The sequence below is a fragment of the Mastomys coucha genome, unplaced genomic scaffold (genome assembly GCF_008632895.1).
Source record: "Mastomys coucha isolate ucsf_1 unplaced genomic scaffold, UCSF_Mcou_1 pScaffold23, whole genome shotgun sequence".
Classification (NCBI taxonomy): Eukaryota; Metazoa; Chordata; class Mammalia; order Rodentia; family Muridae; genus Mastomys; species Mastomys coucha.
The window spans coordinates 36661824-36681103 of NW_022196906.1; the positions used below are offsets into that span (position 1 = coordinate 36661824).

General features: G+C 46.0%; 1 protein-coding gene across 3 annotated transcripts in view; it reads right to left on the minus strand.

Moving 5' to 3' along the window:
* Grik4 (glutamate ionotropic receptor kainate type subunit 4) overlaps nucleotides 1-19280 on the minus strand; it is a 433126-nt gene that overhangs the window by 192122 nt on the left and 221724 nt on the right. The window lies entirely within an intron of this gene.

Below are 19280 nucleotides of genomic sequence, written 5' to 3' on the forward strand. Positions count from 1 at the left end.
AAACAATGAGTGTGGGAAGCTCAGCGGCCCCCTATCGTCTCTGGCCCCAGTACAACCCAGCACTGAGCAGGACACACGTTAGGCATGGATACCTTTCAGATCTGCCCAACAGAAGTGCATGCCTGAACTTCACGGCATGGTTCCCTTTTATCTTTCACACACCCATAGCTAAATAAAGGACATGACCCCTGGAAAAAATTTATGAATGAATTCCCTGGCATAGCCAACAATTATATCTGCACTTAGTGCTTTATTAATATGGCCACTTTGCAGAGTTTATGGATATATCTGCTCAATATTCCCAGTTAACCTTCTTAAGCTGGTCTCTTTTTTTTTTCCTCTCTCTCTCTCCTAGTCCTGCCACCTCACTCCTATTTTATTTCTTTTGAGGAATATCATCTCCACGTGTTCTCCTTAGTTGTGGTCACAGAGGGAGCCCCCATCCCACCTTGCCTGGGCAACTTCCTGGACAGCTTGTGGCTGACCACAGTGCAGGATGTGGCAGATCCGTGCTTAGAGGGGCCACATTCTAGGCTCACTGCACACAGAGCCAGGATGGGGAGGAATGGGAACTGGGGCTGCCCATTTATATTGTTTAATGGCTGCTGATGACAGCCTTGTGATCAACTTTGTGGGACAGAATGGGAAAAAAGGCTGAGGGGATGTGGAACAATGAAGGCCGCTGGGAGCCTTGGTGAGTTTGAGTGTGCAGGATGGCAGACAAAGCTGTGGCCTTTTAACAGCAGAGGAAACTGAGCCCAGGCCAGCCTCCTTGACTGCGGTAACTCAATCTGGAGAGCTTATATGGATCACTGATCTCAAGGCCAGGCACCAGGCAGGATGGGTGGAGCTGAGAACCCAAAATAGGAAGACATGAAACAGCTCTGGTCGCTGCTCTCTAAGACTCATCAGAGGCTTGCTGGGAAGATAGAGAGGGAGGGTAGGGAGTGAAGATAGGTGTCATAAGGCACATGCTAAGCATATTCTGATGGTGAACCCAGATGCGCAGTTGTCAAAGGCTTTCTTAGGAGTCCACACACCTCTGAGAGAGCACTTGTCTTCAGTGCATTCATTCCACTAATGAGTCTATCCTGGTTTGAATGTGAAATGCCTACCTTAGTCCCAAGTGTTTGAACACTCAGTCCCCAACATGATCTTGGGTGGAGGGTTGTAGAACCTTTAGAAGTGAAGCTGGAGGAAGTGGAGGCACTGGAGAGCCGACCTTGAAGTTTCATGGCCTCGCTTCACTTCTGTCCACTCTATTTCTTGACTGCCAATCAGTGTGACCAGCTGACCCCTGTTCCTGCCACCACATCTTCCCCACAATGACGGACTGTGTTCCCTTGGACTGTAAGCCAAAATAAACCTTGTCTCCATCCCCTTAAATTGTCATCAGATATTTTATCAGAGCAGAGGTTAGTAATCAGTACAGTCTCATTAGATTAGATCACCACTGAATGACATCCATCAGGCAGAGAGACACTAAGGCACTCAAGTGCCCCAAGCTTTGAACAAATGCAAGTCAAGTCAACTGGAGTTGACAACACAGGACTCTGCCACCTTTGATCACAAAGCAAAAATGGGTTCCTAAATTATTGGGTTAATAGTCATCTCCCTTCCAATCTTAGGTATGAGCATAAACAAGAGAAATAAACAACTGGGACTACCTTGAGTTTGTAGAACATGGTAGGAAAATCCTCAGATTTTCCTTTCAGCAGCCCTTTCATTGTTTCTACCTTAGCATTATCCATCTCTTTATCCCAGGAGATCAAACACCAGTAATGGACTATCATCATCATCATCATCATCATCATCATCATCATCATCATCATCGTTGTCGTCATTGTCGTCACCATCATCATTCAATGTCATCAGCCCCCAAGAAAAGAGCCAGAAGCCAGAACAGGGTAAGGGATATTTAACTGGCAGGACACTGATGTTTAGAATCTAAGCTAGGTACCCCACTAGAACAAGAATATTCATGTGCTCATTCATTCAAAAAATATTCGGATAATGTGTCATTCTTTCTCTCTTGCCCTTTTCCTAAGCTGGGAGAGAAGAGATTCCTATCAACAAAATGTGTCAGACTTGTGGCTCACACTGTAATTATGATTTCTGGTTGGAGTGATAGTCGCTGTTCTATGTACCCAGGAGACAGGCAGAATCGTCTTAGAGATCGCATGCAGCATACAGGTTGAAAGCCTGTCCTTTCCGTCCCAGCCCCTGTGAAAATGAGACTTCAGTACCACAATGCCTCCTCAGGGGACCAAAGATGTTCAAACATCCTCATGGTAGTCTTCTCTCCAGACCCCTCCCTCTGTGTGCCATCTTCCCTTGAAACTAAACCACTCATTAGCCTGGCATCCATGGGTACATCAGGCTATCCTGGTGAAGAACCATTTCTGTGATGTAATGAGGAGGAGAAAGGAGATCAACTCCAAGAGCCACGGCCTCCCTTTTCCATGCTAGAGCCTAGGCCTTCAGTTCAGGATGAGAAAGGGTTGGGGAGGGATGGGGGGGTATAGGACACAGCTGTGCTCTTGACCCCAGCAGCACAGACTTGGTCTTGCTTTCTGCATAACTCCTGTCTGCTCCAACTGATTGAGTTTCCACAGAAACAGTGGCTGAGGGAGATGCTCACTGGACTGTTGTCAGAAAGTGCAAAATGCAGAGAAATGTACTGGAAGAAAGATCACCAACTGCAGAAGATAAAAACCAGCCCCATCCGGATGCCATATGCCACAGAAGTAAGAAGCTAGTAAATCTAATTTAGTATAGACCATGCAATTACCCACTTTAAAAATTAAGGACCGAGACCATAAACCCACTAAACTTCAAATGTTCGTAATGGGCAGTTAAATGGGAGAGACAAAGTACAGGGGAGAGAGGAAATGGGGAGGAAATGGGGGAAAGGAGAGAAGGAGAGAGGAAGAGAAAATTGTAGAGAAAAAGCAACAAAACCCAAGATCAGAAAGAAGGAGATTGAGATGGTGGGAGAAAGTGGGGAGGGGAAGAGAACCAGCACAAGGAACGCACATTGTGTCTCAGAGGAACTGCCACTTAGGGTCCTTGCATTCTGCTGCCAAAGTGACGTCACTTCTACAGCCACAGATCATGGCAATGCCTTTTCCCATGACTAGAAAACATTCATTTTGTTCTTTTCTTTCCACCCGTCACCACTCTGGTTTAGAGACAGCTTTATTGACCTCAGCACTGATGATATTTGGGAGCTGTTCTGAGCATCCTTGAAAGTTTAACAGCAGTGCTGGCCCCTGTCCTCTAGATGCCACAGCACCCTCCCTTGCCAGGACAACTAAAACTGACCCCTGAGATTGCCTGATGTTCCCCCAAGTTGAGTAAGAGACAGCCACTTCCCCCAGTTGGGAGGCAATGGATTGGACCATTATCGCTTTCCAACCTGACTCTTGCCTTTAGCCTTTGTCCCTCCGTCCCTCACTCAGACCCACAGGAGGACTCTTCCTACAAGGCATATCTTTGATAGTGTCACTTCACTATTCAGAACTGCTCCAAAGCATTCCAGTTTCCAGAGAATGGAAAATAATAATCCCAGTTACCTACCGTGTTCCACACTTTGTTCTGAGCATCAGAAATAGAGGTAGGAACCCTGAGACCCAGACACAAGGAGAGCTGGACAACAAGGGTGCAAATAAAATAAAGACATGGGCTGGCTTCACACACAGCAACAAGAACTAGAAAAGGAAGAGAGTGGGCAAGTCCAAGCAAACCGGGAATTGCAGGGGAAGTTCCCTCTACCTAGGCTCTATCTGAGCCAGGACAGGAATAACTCGGAGGAAGAAGCTATGGCCGGAGACAAAGAGCACTAAGGTTGAAGAAGACAATAAGAAAGAGCACCTATGGAGGACCTACATCAGCATCTGGAGTATAGTGACCAAGAAGTCTATAGAGGGAGCAGTGAGCCACACAGGTGGCCATATGTTTCTGTGGCCTGGCAAGGAGCTTAATGCTTTCCTAGTCCTAATGGGGTTCAAAAGCAACTGGAGTTGGAGTTTAAAGGGAACTGGAGAAGTTCTTCTTGTTGTTTAATTGGTTTGGGCTTGTTTTTGTTTTTTGTTTTGTTTTGGTTGGTTTTTGTTGTTTTGTTTTCTGTTTTGTGGCTTTTTTGTTTTGTTGTATTGTGGGGTTTTTTCCCCAGTTTTTAGAGTTTTTGATTGTTTTTGTTTTGTTTTGTTTTGTTTTTGTTGTTGAGACTGGGTCTCTCTACATATCCCTGGCTGCCCTGTAATTCACTATTTAGACCAAGCTGGCCTGGAACTCACAGAGATCTGCTTGCCTCTGCCTCCCAAGTGCAGGGATTAAAGGTGTGTGTCACCATACAAGCTCACTGGAGATTCTAAATATAACCCCACTCCCCAGCCTGATTCTAGAATCCACAGTCAGTCCCTCAACAGCCCATTTTAGTTAGCTTGTACTCCTCTCTAACTTAAGAACACACTCAGAGGTCCCCATGAGACCTGTAAGACACAGGTTTCCCGGTCCACGTCTCCACCAGGTGACCAAGTAGGGGTCTGGAGTGGTACCCAACAGCACTCATTTGTCACAAGTTCTCAGGAACTGCTGACACTACTAATCCAGAGAGCATGTTTGAAACAATCCTCCAATGAGTATTGGCTGTGTCCTCAATGATGTCCCTGCCGCCATGCCAGCCCACCTGTCCTCTGCACTCATGTGTTTAAAATCCCAAGCACTTGTCAAGGCCTGACTCGTGCATCCCTCCATTGGTGCACATGGACCAATTCCCTGCAAGCATCACATCAGTTAGCACTACCAAGGCCTCATCATCTTCTGACCTGTTGTGTATGCTTGAATGGGAGCCTCGATTGCGTTTCTAGGCTATACCAAGACTTCTAGGCCCATACCCTAGCCTAAGATGTCTGCTAAGAATCCCACTTTCCTGTTTTGAATGTGTGGGGCCATCAGTACTAAATGACTAACATTGCATTTTTGTCTCATGCAACCCAAATATTATAAAACCCCCTCAGAATAAGCAAATCAAAGCCAACAAACAAACCCTGGAAAGATGCTTCAGAAATAACTCAGTTAATAAAGTGCCCATGAGGACCTGAGTCCAATCTTCTAGGAGCTGTGTTCAAAACAAACAAACAAGCAAACAAAAATTCAGTCATGAAAGCATACACCTACAGTCCCAGCACCAGGGAGGTAGTGGCAAGCAGATCCCCAAAGCTCGCCAGCCAGCCAGTCTAGGTGAATCAGCAAGCTCCAAGTTCAATAAGAAACACCCACCCCATCTCCAAAAAGGAAGGTGAAAAGTAATTGAGGAAAACACCCAACACTGACTTCTGGGTTACATATATGCACATGGGCTACATATGCATGCACAAACCTCCACATACTTACATACATGCATACATATATACATACATACACACTTTTTAAAAAAAAAACTAGAGGAATAAAATGTGTTGGTAAAAAGGTGGAGAAAATAGAACACTTGCATAAGTCTCCTGCTGGGAGAAATGTAAAATGGTACGGGTACTATAAAAAATATATCAAATTTCCTCAAAAAATTAAAGTGCAATTGCCATATTTAATAGTTAAGAGTTAATTGTTAACTTGGCAAAATCTAGAGTCACTTGGAAGATGGTGGGCCCTTGGGTATACTGCAGGCGATTATTTGATTGCATAAATTGAGGTAAGAAGAGCTGCCCACTGTAGGTGGCACCATTCTCTAGCCGGTACCCTGGACTGTGTAAACTGGCAGCTGTGAGGTGAACAGCAGTGTGCACCCATTGCTCTACGTCCCCGATTGTGGATGTGATGCGACCAGCAGTTTTAACTCCTGCCACCTTGACTTCCCTGGCATGACGGTCTGTAGGACTCTTGAGACATAAACCAGGATAAACGTTTTCTCCCTTAATGCTTTTGTCAGAGTATTTTATCATAAAAACAGGGGATAAACTGAGACACCATATGGCCCAGCATAGTTTGGCGTCTATTTCCATTAAAAGCAGAATCTCAAACTGATACTCGTGCGCCCATGTTTACCCGTGCGTCTTTGCTAGAGAAAGAACCAACTCTCTTGTCCACCACAGCTGAGTGGATACAAGGTATATTCCAACAATGAAATGTCATCCTGCCTTACACAGGAAGAAAATTCTGATGAAGAGAGAAGGCTGAACCTCGAGACCACTTGCTAAGTGAAACAAGCCAGTCTCAAGATGACAAACAATGTGTGTCCCACTTAGATGAGGTGCATAGAACAGTTGAATTCTGGAGGCAGAAAGCATGAGAGTGGTTGTCACAGGCTTGGGGATGGGACAACAGTAAGTTCCTCTGCAATAATAAATATTTTCAGTTTAGCAAGATAAAACAGGTTCTGGAGACATGTGGTGATGGTAGCACAAAGCCCTGAAGGTATTCATCTCTGCTGAACCATACACTTTAAAATGATGAAGATGAGGACTCCAGGGATGGCTTAGTTGGTAAAGTGCTTGCTTTGCAGGCACGAGGACAAGAACTCAACCCCTAAAATCCAAGGTTAAAAAATCTGGGTGTAGTGGTACACAATTATAATTACTGGGTGGGTAGAGACAGGCAGCTCTCTGGGGCTCACTGGTTATCTATCCTAGCTTAATTGGTGAGCTACAGGCTAATGACATACCTTATCTCAAAAGAACGTGGAGTATGTTCTTGAAGATAACATCCAAGGTTATCCTCAGGCCTTTACACACACACACACACACACACACACACACACACACACACACCCATGCACACACATGGACATGCACTCATACACAGTTCATTCACAAAAGATCAAATTTTATCAAAATTAAAGATGAAATTTAAAGGAAGAAATTGAAAATATTAAAAACGATTAAATGCTTAAGGTTTGGCTGTGCATACGTTATCACAGGTGCTTTATGGTTTACAGAGTACTTCACAGAACTTAACTCATTTGCGTCTTTACATAATCCACAATGCAGAGGTAAAATGGTATCCTCACTAGTTTTGTAGATGAGTATTCAGAAACCCAGAAAGACGAAATCAACTCAAGGGCACACAGAGGCTGAGATCAGATTAAAAATAGAAGCCAAGTCCTTTGCTGCACCAGTGCTCAGCCCAGAACATCACATCACGGGCTTCTACAGAGTAGACCACCTTTCATGTGCTAAGGAAGATGCTAGCTGGCCTGCCTGGAGAAAGGAAAGACACAGCAAGAGTAATGGCAGGGCTCGAAAGGGATTCCCATCTCATGCCCTGGGGAAGATGGAAAGCCAACACCTTCCTTTTGTGGTGGGTATTATTACTTTACAGATGTGGGGTGGGTAGAGTCCTTGAGTCACCTAACCAATTTTACAAACAAAACAAAACACCGCTCTCTCGATCTATGTGGCTTCTGGTGGGAGACGCAGTCAGGCCTGCTCTCTGGAATGATATGAATACCACCAACGCAGGGTGCTGTGTCTCTAGGCCTATGCTACCAGTCAGTTGATTGCTTGCCCAGTTCATTGTCTTCCTCCCTGTCACCCTGTCAGGACATTTGCAATGGAAAGGGGACACTGTCCAGCAATGCCCTCCTCTCCGGAGACTCAGAACACAGCTGTATGTTAGCCTGGCTAGTTGGATCTGTCTGAAGTTCTTGGGTTTGAGGGGTATGGTCCATAGGAGCTTTCCCTTCCCTTCTCCTGTTCCCCCCCCCCCCGCTAACTCACAAGGCCTATGTGCCACCAGCTTGTCTCTCTTTTGGGTCTCTGCACTTATATCTCCTTGGTATGTCTCATGGAACAAGGAAGAACTCTGTCAGGGTAATTACTCCTTTCTCAAGGCCCTTCCCTTCCTTCATCAAAGAACTCAAGATTGAGGGTATGGTGTAAGTCTTCCACCAATCTAGCATTCACCATTCCCTGGTCTAACCCACAAGTAGTAAAGGCAAGCTACATACCCAGGGCAGCCCCTCCCAAGGGATTACTGTCCAAAGTCTCTGGGGCACCTTGAGGGAGAAGGCACTGGAGTTGTAGTACATGCAAGAGTCTATAAGGAGCCCACTCCCTCATAACCATTTGCATTCACACGGTATCTTACATCACCTCTTCCAGATCAGCTTTTTCTCCATTCCTGCATCCTTAAAGTCTGGTGCTTGGGGCTGACTGAGCCAAGAAAGGCATCTGCAGCCTTCCCTGCTTTAAGAATGTAGAGTGAACTAAGGTCCCACTGATTTAAAGCAGAGGCTCATTGACCCCTCTGTAATGAACTTGGCTGCAAATGGAACTCCAGCCCCTGATTCTCCATCAGAATCTGTCACTTGGTGGCCGTCGTGTCTTAGCATCCAGAACTGGTTAAGCCTACCAAATGTTAACCCCCCTCTCCATGAATCTGATGGTAATGAGGTTGACTTTCTCTTTATTTATCATTAAAGCTGGCAGATCCAAAAGGTAATTTAGTGTTCTGAAAGGCCAATGTTAAAACTTTATGTCAGGGGACACATTGCCAAATGCAGCCTAATAATGGCATCATTAAATACAGACTAAAGTCTTTATTTAAATTCACTTTCATCTCATCCCTGTCTATAAAATGTAAGGATATATACAGAGTGGGTCTTTAAGCCTCAAAACAAATTTCTCTGCTCTTATTTCTTCTTTAGTTGTCTTGGGGCCTCTGGAAGTTCACTGGGTGTCTGTCCAAGCCTGCCTGGCTCCGACATATCTCAACCCTGGAACACTCATCCTTCATGGTTGCGTGCCAAAGCTGTTCTATGTAGCAGGATGAAGAGCACGCAAAGTTGATGTCCTCATGGTCCCTGTCCTCAGGGGTCTGCCAGACTTGGATGGAAATGAGAGAGATTTTGGTCACATACCAGATATGACACTCAGGTCTACAACAGACAACTATACAAGGGATGTGCATAAGATTATAAAAACAGAAAATTTCCCATCACCCTAGTGACATCATGGCACACCACATTAGTCACATGAGGGTGGTGATGCGGGTGCCAGCAAACCTAGTTAGTGTTCTGCCAGAGATAAGAAAGTACAGCATATACAGCTATATAATGTGCCTAAGAGAGGACGTGCTAATGAATGGCTGGGCTGCTAGCTTCCATAATTACTACACTGTACTTTGTATAATTATTGTACAGGGCTTGCATCTACTCATGGTGAAAAGAATGTTTACTGTGAAGCAGTGTGCCAAGTGGCACTGAAAGCAACCCCATACATTTGGTGTTTACCATGTCTCCTGACTGCAGTGTTTTCTTTCGTGGTTGACTTAATCGTATGTTGTTTTGTTCACCATGGCCCTAGGAGCAACAGACTACATTAGTAATATATGCACACCATATGGCCTGCAAATGTGTATGTATGTATGCACTCGTTTATATATAACCTTAATGGCATAAATTGTGTGAGGTGATGCACACCAGTAATCCCAGTACTGGAGAGGTTATGACAGGAAGGTTTCAAGTTCAACACCAGTCTGAGTGACATTGGAAGACCCTGTCTCAAATTTAAACAAAATAATAATGGCAGGAAATAAATGGGGTCAGGTATAGTACAGTTTACTTGCAGAGTAACTTAAAACTGCCTAAGGCTCCAGGTTGTATCCCTGACAATGCAAAAATAAGTAAATTATCTCAATGCCAAGCACTTCTCTCTCTCTCTCCTCTCTTTCTCCTCTCTCCCTCCCGCTCTCTCCTTTCTCTTCTCTCTCCCCTCTCTCTCCCCTCTCTTCTCTCTCTCCCTTTCTCTCTCTTTGCTCTCTCTTTGCTCTCTCTTCTCTCTCCCTTCTCTCTCCTCTCTCTTCTCTCTCCCTTCTCTCTTACTTTCTCTCCCTTCTCCTCTCTCTCTCCCCTCTCTTTTCCCTCTCTTCCTCTCTCCTCTCTCTTCCTCTCTCTCCTCTCCCTTCCCTCTCTCCTCTTTCTTCTCTCTTTCCTCTCTCTCTTCCTCTTTCTAGCCTCTCTCTCTCTCTCTCTCTCTCTCTCTCTCTCTCTCTCTCTCTCTCTCTCTCTCTCTGTATAAGTATGCTCTATGATGTTAGCACAGGATCACCCAACAATGCATGTCCCAGAATATATCTCCACCACAAATGATACCTGACTGTAACCATACCATGCTGGGCTTAAAGCATTCTCCCCAGCTCCAAACTCAATGCCTTGCCTGTGGTCTCTGCTCTGTGCTCCCCCAGGAGCAAATTTGCCCCAGGTCTAGTACAGGAAGGGCCCTCCCCTCTGCCAGGACACTCTCCTCTTCCTGACCCTCTTCAACCTTGTCTGCACCTGCAGCCCCCATCACGCTCACACACCACTTCTCTGGTTTTCTGTTGCTCTACACTGGCATTTTGTCCATTACTGTCCCTGTAGCCCAACACAGAGCATGGTACCCAGTTCATGCTCAGGAATCCTGCCTGCATGGAGGAATGAAATGGTGCTACTGAGATAGAGAGGCACAGGGCTCTAGGGTACTGAGAGACTCACAGCGGAGATGGCTAAACTAGGCCATGACATAGAAACCTACTGGCTGGAGACAGAAATCAGTAGGTGTAGGGTACAGAAGAATCAAACAAATAGTCCATGGAGTTGGGATCTAAGGCAGCTGGAGAGAAGGGCGGAAAATGAGGCTGCAGGTATTTACAGGAACTTGAGCTCTATGTCAGGGGCACTGGAGAGAAGAACAACAGCACTGCTGGGTGGTGCTGCAGAAAAGGTCTCCAGGTGAACAGTCCAGTTCCCCACACACAGCTCTACCAGCACACAGTCTTGACAGGTCTGTGTACTGACTTGTCTCCAAGATGGTCCCCGAGATCACTGCCCCATCCCTCTTACATTTACTCCCACTTGGGAAGGGCAGCCCCAACCAAGGGCACCTGGTGGAAATGTGGCTGCTGGGGCTGCTGTTTCCATCTTAGGGTTTCCTGCACCCCACTCCGGGGAAAGTGAGATCACCCAGGAGACTCTCCCAATGGAAAGACCCACACAGACAGGCACTGAGGCCTCCAGCTGACAGCTAACAAGATACCAAAGCCTTCTGAAAGTCACCAGGTAGGAGCTTAGGAGTGGAGGCCCCAGCCCCAGCCCCAGCCCCAGCCCCAGCCCCAGCCCCAGCCCCAGCCCAGCCCCAGCCCCAGCCCTAGGCCCAGTGGGCTCTGTATAGGCTGCAGCCTCAGATCATCTTTGATTGGAGCCCTGTGATCCAGCCTGAGCCAGAAACAGCCCAAGAAACAGCTCCAGAGTCTACCAGTCAGAAAATAAAGGAGACAATATACAGATGCGCAGTTGTCACTCGAAGCTGCTAAATCTGAGGAAAATGTGTTACATAGTGAGAAGTCACTAGGACAGTCTTTTTTTCTCTCCAAGAGCATAGAGTGACTTTTGCCTGAGTGACAGAGATTGGATATTGCTGAGGACTATGGCTTCTGTGAAGGCTACTCCTCAGGGGGACCTAGTAAGGTTTGGCAAAGAAAAAGACAAGGCCTCCAAATCCTTCATTTAAAAGGAAAATCTGGAGTCCAACTTCTGCCTGAGAGTGACACAGTCTCTGTCCCTCTAGTCTCTGCCCACACAGTTGCTGTGTTCCCCAGTCCCAGAGGTACAGTAGAGATGGAGGCCCACCCTGTTTTACTGCCTCTTGTCTACTGAACTCACAGGCTAGCCAGGAGCTGCTGAGTCTGCCCAGCAATAATAGAGAGCAGACGTTCCGTGGAAGGTTTATCTCCGGTTGGCACAATACTCAGAGGCTGACCTTTCTCTGTCACGTTTAGTAAATGTTATTAACACTCTTAAGAGGGCCTTGGGTGCACAGGTTCTCAGTCAAAATGAGAGATGCCTTCATCGGCATGTCTCCTGGACACACCATTGTAGCCTGCCAGGAGAATCTCTAAGGAAAACCAATGGCAAAGGAGGGCAGAGGCTGAGCCAAGTGATAATAAAAGCACCTGCGAATACCCCGAGAAACAGCATGAAGTGTGCGGAGTGGGCAAACGGGCTGGCAAGCCAGATATTGCTGAATTCCAGTGTCGGCTCTATCATTTAGGTCTGCCTCTGGGCAGGTTGCTTCGTTTCTCTGAACAAACAGTTCTCGCCAACATTGTCATCAGGTGTAAATAAGAGGCCACACGGGTCGGGAATGTGGCAGGTACCTAGTACTGCCAGGATGATAAGTAAAGGGATCGATCCCACCCTCCTTATCAGTAACACTTAGAAGTCCTTTTCTCTTTGTTCCATGTTTGTAGGGAGCTCCCCAAACAGTACTCGTCATGACAGCTGTCTTATACACTTTTACAAAGTAGTTCCAAAGTCACCATGCCATTAGATATGAAGACAACCTTGTGAGCTCTGAAGGCCTGAGTTTACCCAAGTCACACAGATGTGAAAGAGAAGGGCCAGAACTGGAGCCTGGCCAAACCTCGGCCCTCACGCTATCCAATCTCAGCCGGGTCTCTCAGGTAGGTGATTCCCCTTAGCTCCATCACCCTCTGTCTGCTTGAAGGGGCCCCTCGAATGATCTATGCTGTGATTTTATAACTGATCACATGCTGGGAAAGCTGATGCTACCCATGAGGGACAGAGGGGCTCTTCTGAACACTCAAGTCAGGGCCTTGTCCCTCCTAAGCCCATTTTCTCGAGCAGACCATCTCCTTTTCTTGACTTTGAAAGTGGTGTGTTTAAGAGCCATGTGGGAGTGGTGGGGGGAGGGGGCGGTGGTTAGCACATGACTTTAATCCCAGCCCTTGGGAGGCAGAGTCAGGAGGATCTCTGTGAGTTTGAGAACAGCTTGGTCTACAGAGCAAGTTCTAAGACAGTCAAGGCTACACAGAGAAAGCCTGTTTCAAAACAAAAAAACAAAAAAACAGTAACAAGGAAGGGAAGGAGGAAGGAAGGAAGGAAAGGAGAGAGGGAGGGAGGGAGGAAGGTAGGAAGGAAAAAAGGGAGTGAGGGAGGGAGGGAAGGAGGAAGGAAGGAAGGAAGGAAGGAAGGAAGGAAGGAAGGAAGGAAGGAAGGAAGGAGAGAAGGAAGGAAGGAAGGAAGGAAGGAAGGAAGGAAGGAAGGAAGGAAGGAAGGAAGGAAGGAAGGGAGCGAGCATTTGAGAGTCCCAGCTTGAATTTGGTCTTCAGAGGAAAGATACAAAGGCTTCCCACGTGCACCTCTCAAAAAAATGGATTTAAGCTCAAAAAATGATGCTAGGCTCACAGTGGGACATCTTACATCTTCCATTCAATAAAACTTTCCAAAATCCTCTCTCTTTTAAAACTTGGGATCTTTACAATGGAATTTCTACCTACATTTTCCTCATGGCTGCATATGAGTAAAACTCTGTAACAGAATGGCCCACTGAGGCTCTCTTTCCCCAACCCCCGCCTCAGGCAAATTTGTGTCTTCTGCCCTTTGTTTCACGGGTTTCTCCCATTCAAGTATTGACAAGGCCTGGCCCTGCTTAGCTCCCAAGCCTGAGAACTGCTTGTTCAGAGTGAAATGGCCATACATGGTGTTATTTTCTATAAACTGAAAGACTGTCACAGATCTGGTAAAGAAGAAATTGATTCTCTTTTCCCTGTTTAGTCAAACTCTAAACAAATCCTTGTTTGCCAATTACTGTTTCTTAATTGTTTTTGGAATACAGAGAAGCTAAGATATAAACCTGAGTGCCTGGGAACAGCTTTATATACAGATTCTTCGCCTATCAGCAGATTGTGAGAGCCAGGACCTCTCCACTGCTCAACAGAGAAGTCACAGGAGAAATGGTCTAGTCTGGAATTTCACAGTGGTGGCTCTGCCAGGGTGGGGTCCTGTGGAATGGCTTGCATCGTGGTTTCTCTGAGCTTTCCTCTATGAAGCTTTCCCTGGTGGCTGTGCAGTTTTCAACTTGGATTCTGTGGTTCTTGGCACACATACATACACTCACAGACACTCTCACATGCGCATACATACATGCTCATACATATGCACACATACATATATTCACACACATATACACACTCACACATACATATACACTGACATGCACACACATACATACACATGCTCATACACACATGCCCACATACACATTTTCAGTCACTCAATCACACACATATGCACTCATACATACACTCACACATACACAAACAGGCACGCATGCACACATGCACCCGCACACACAGAATTTGGCTGGATAAAGTATACTCCCTAACAGAGCTCAGAGCCATAATTAGGGATCAAAGAACATGCTTGGGAGACCCTTGAGGTGCCACCAAATCCAGAGTTCTGAATTTATAGAGGTGCTCACTTCCCTTCTTTTGAGATCATTCTGTCACTCGGGCTCTGGGAATCTGAGCCTGTGTAGGATGAACAGCTCTGAAAGTCTCCAGAAAGCCACCCGAATGTTTCTGTCATCTTGAACAATGGGGCCAGGGTTCACTGAGATGCCTTAAACATCCAGGCTCCTTAGCAAACTGGTACCTGCCTACATCTTCATCCACTCCCCAATGTGTTTCCATTCATGTTCTTCACAGTGTCATGGGCTGAACTTCTCAACTATTTTAAGTTTTCCTCCCCTTTATTAACAAATACAATTGAAAGTCATTTATCTTTTCTCACATCCACTACTACTGCTACTAGTGCACAGGCATATACTCTCTCACATACTCACTCTTGCACACACAAACGCTTGTATTCATGCATGCGTGCACACACACACACATGCTTACATGCACACATGCTCACACGTACTCACACATGCATGCGCATGCACACACACACTCACACTCACAGGAATCTACTTACACAGCAGAGCTGTACCTTTAGCACTTGGCTTAGAAATGTCCTTCGCCAAATATCCACTACCTAACTCACAGTTCTAGCTTCCAAAAAGCACAAGGGAGTGAGTCTGAGTCAGCCAAGGTCTTAAAGCAGGGATGGCCTCTCTTCTGCTGCTAATAACAATTCCATGCTCCTCCTGTAATGGCAGGACAGCCTTAACTGCCCCCACGTCTATGAACGACACTCAGAACCACTTAGCTATCTGCTTCTTCCGAAGTTTCCTCTGTTTCTTTCCCTTTCCCCAGGACCAGCAATGACAGTCTCTTCGCCGTGGTCTAAGCTTTCTCAAGCACACACCACAAAACTCTTCTAGCTTTTCCTTGTTACTCAGTTCCAAAATAGTCTCCATTCTCAGGAGAGGGGGACTCTAGTACGGAGTGACTCCCTCCTTTTTAATGAAGTAATAGGGGACTGATTGGTTTGGCAGCCAAGAGCACATCTTGTTCTTGTACTGAACCCAGATTTGATTCCTAGCACCCACATGGCAGCCTCCCGATCCCTGTAACTCCAGTTCCAGGGATCTAACGCCTCTTCTGGCCTCTGCAGGCAGACACAGAATAGGCATGCACAGGGGCAGGTAAACACTCATACATGCAAAGTAAAAAGAAATAATCTTCTAAAATATCAGCTTTCAGTGAAGTATATCCAGGCTTAAAAGAATTGTATGTACTAGCTGATCATCAAAGAATAAGTAAGGACGGGACATCCTAGATGGAACCACAGCAGATTCAGTGCTTGGGAAGGGCTTTTGGTTTGGGGTTCCTAAGTGCTTCCTTCTTGCTATGGCCTCGTGTGGAATAAGGGTCAAAGCATTCTCTGAGCCTCTGTAATAACGTTACCACCATGTGGCAAAGTGTCGTGAGCCAGTCACTCTCCAAAGGCCCTACTCCTTACTACTGTCTACTACTATTGGTGGTTAGATTCCAACAGATACACTTTGAGGAGACCAAGAAATTAGACACTTCTCTGAGGACAAAACCTTTCGATGTATAACTATGTAAGTAGACAGAAGACAGCAGAACACAAACAGGCTATGATGAAAACTACAAGTGAAATCTCCTCCAAGGCCAAGTCTACTCCATCAACTGGTCTTAACGGAACAGGCCAGTGACAGACCCTTGTTATGGATAGAGCAAGGTCAAAGAGAAGACGAAGCCTGACGTGATGATAACCCTGAGAAATAGTTTGCTACTAAGAGAGGGAACATGTCTTCTGAAGGGATGGCTATAGCCAGAGGCTGAACTTTGGTTGACTTCCCAATTTTGCCGAGGGTCAGCCTTCATTGACTTTGACTGCATGGCATAAACAGATGCTGGGAGATGAGGTCATTTCATCATGCCACTGCCATCCAGGGAAGCTCTGTGCTGCAGGATTTGGGAAGATTTGTAGATGTTTGTTTTGCATGCCATGCCTCTCCTATAAAGGAGGCTCATTCCACTCCTTCTGCTTCCCGATGACACCCAGGGGGGCTGCAAACCTAGTCAGTGTTTCAATGACTACTTACTGACTAGCTGACTAATTGCAGGAACTCCTCAGGGTCTAGCAAGAAAAGTGGGAGCTACCTTATCAGGAAGCCCCTGCTCAAAAGCATGGGCTTAGCTCTAACCTAGAAGAGAGAAGGAAATTCCCCAGCCACTGTCGCCATTTTCAAGGATTCATCCCTTGCATGATATGTTAGTCAAGTTGGGTGGGAGCCACAGCCCTGCTCAGATGGGAAGAATGATGTCTGAGAATGGTTGGTAGCCTCTGTCCACCAGGGAGACTGCATAGATATCAGCAGTCTCTCTGCAGACACTTGCAAGCATCAGGCTCTCAAAAGAAGATCTTCCCATCTACCACACTACACACTTCCTCGGCATACAGCAACAATACAGTTTAGGGATGAAGCCTTTGCCCCAGCATAGAATCCTGTTTGTCTAATTCAGGTCTGCAAACTATGGCCCAGGGGCCAAATCAAGTCTCTACAGGTCAGTGTGAGGGTGACCTGGGAGGGTGTGGTCTCAGTGCTGAGAGTGGCTTCTTACGTTTCTCTTTTAAAATAGTCGTTATTTTTACTTTTTACTCAGCTTTACATTTTCTTTATTTATTTTATGTTGCACTCGCGTGTACATGTTCATATATGCATATACATCTGTGTGTGATTGTGTGTGTGTAAGCCTAGGTGTGTGAGAGTGAGTGTGTGTGTGTGAGTGTGTGTGTGTGAGAGTCTGTATATGAGTGTTGTGTGTGTGTGAGAGTGTGTGTGAGTGTGTATGAGTGTGTGTATGTAAGAGTGTGTGAGTGTGTGAGTGTGTATGTGAGAGTGTATGTGTGTGAGTGAGTGAATGTGGGTGAGTGTACATGTGTAAGAGAGTGTGTGTGTTGTGTGAGTGAGTAAGTGTGGGTGAGTGTGCATGTGTAAAAGAGTGTGTGTGTGAGTGAGTGTGGGTGAGTGTGCATGTGTAAGAGTGTGTGTGTGTGTGTGTGTGTGTGTGTGTGTGTGAGTGTGTACATCTATGTGTGAAAGCCAGAGGTTGACATTAGGCATCTACTTTGATTACTCCCAGTTAATTTTGGAGATTGGGTATCTCAGAGAACCTGGAGCGCATCAGTTCAGCAAGGCTGGCTAGTCAATGAGTTCAAAGATCCACCTCCACCCGCACCGGGGTTAAATAAATGCAGTATTCAGCTTGTTTTGCTTCTTTTTTTACATGGATCTTAATGTTAACACCAAAGCCACTTTACCGACAAGGCTATAACCCTAGCCCTGTTTTCCTTGCATTTCTTAATGGCTGCAAAAAAAAAAAATCAAAAGAAGATTATTTTACAGGAAAAAATTATCAAATTAAAATATTAATATCCATTACTAAAAGCTTACTGGGACGTAGCCAGACTCATTCATTTATGCTCTGCAGCTGCTTTTTGCCACAGTGGCAGTTAGGAGATTACAATAGAGGCTGTATTTTAGGCCCAGAAAACCTAAAATATTTATGACCTGACCCCCTATGGAAAAAGTTTGCCAAACCCTGGTCTAAGTCAAGCAAAGATCTCATTTGCCTTACCAGTGGATGGTTTGGATGTTTTCTTAAGAACTCAGACTAAGTCAGCCAGAGCTAGACGTTCCCAGGGGGCAATGATTGGTTCAGGGTGGTTAGTGATCCAAATTATCCCACAAAGACTTGAGGGAAGAAGAGGTTGCCTGCCTGGTTCTCACTCTCTTGCTAGGCTTAGAGAAAGAAAATCACTGCCAGTAGCCCACAATTCAAGGGGAAGCTATCTTGAAGATGAAGCTGATGTCCTGGGCAATGGAGTCCAGGTAAGTAACCCTGTTTCCATTGAGCACTACAATAAGCAATGCCACCACCTACTGTTAGATGTCCGGTCATGGAGCCCAGATTCCTTCCTTATGGTTTAAGCTGCCTTCATCGGCATGTCTGTGATTTGGAGCCAGGAGAACCTCTTACCTCTGGTCATTTGCCTAGACTATCCCTTCTGCACAGAATGCACCCCCTCCAACCCTTGCCAAGCAACATCAAAATTGCAGTATCACAGGAGGCCACGTGTGACCTGCTAGAACAGGTTTTATATACCACCTCATCCACAGTTCTCAGGATTTCCCTTTGCCACACATACCATTTATCTATTCTACACTTACCCATGCCTCCCTTGCTAATGTCTACATGGGTCATCAAAGGCAAATCCATGTTTGACGTGTTCTGCACTGATTCCCTAGAGTCAAAGGCAATGCCCACCCACTAAGTATAATGTTTCTCAGTGTCTCAGACTCCCTGCAGGGCTGGTTCCTATGACATGGTGTTAGGTAGGGCTAAAGATCCTGCCTTTATGCCTATTAGACCAATAAAGAAAAGGTATAAGTGGATATTAGTCCAGAAGCTTGGAATACCCAAGATACAATCCACAAACCACAAGAAACTTAAGAAGGAAGACCAAAGTGTGGATACTTCCATTCTTCCTAGAAGGGGGAGCAAAATACCCATGGAAGGAGTTACAGAGACAAAGTATGGAGCAGAAACTGAAGGAAGGACAATCCAGAGACTGCCCCACCTAGGGATCCTTTCCATATTCAATCACCAAACCCAGACACTATTGTGGATGCCAGCAAGTGCAGGCTGACAGGAGCCTGATATAGCTATCTCCTGAGAGGCTCTGACAGTGCCCGACTAATACAGAAGTAGAGGCTCACAGCCATCCATTGGACTGAGCACAGTGTCCCCAATGAAGGAGCTAGAGAAAGGACCCAAGGAGCTGAAGGGGCTTGCAGCCCCTTAGGAGGAACAACAATATGAACTAACTAGTACCCTCAGAGCTCCCAGGGACTAAACCACCAACCAAAGAATACACATGGTGGGATTCATGGCCCCAGATGCATATATATAGCAGAAGACGGCCTAGTCTGTCATCAGTGGGAGGAGAGGCCCTTGGTCCTGTGAAGGTTCTATGCCCCAGAGTAGGGGAATACCAGGGCCAGGAAGTGGCAGAGAGTGGATTT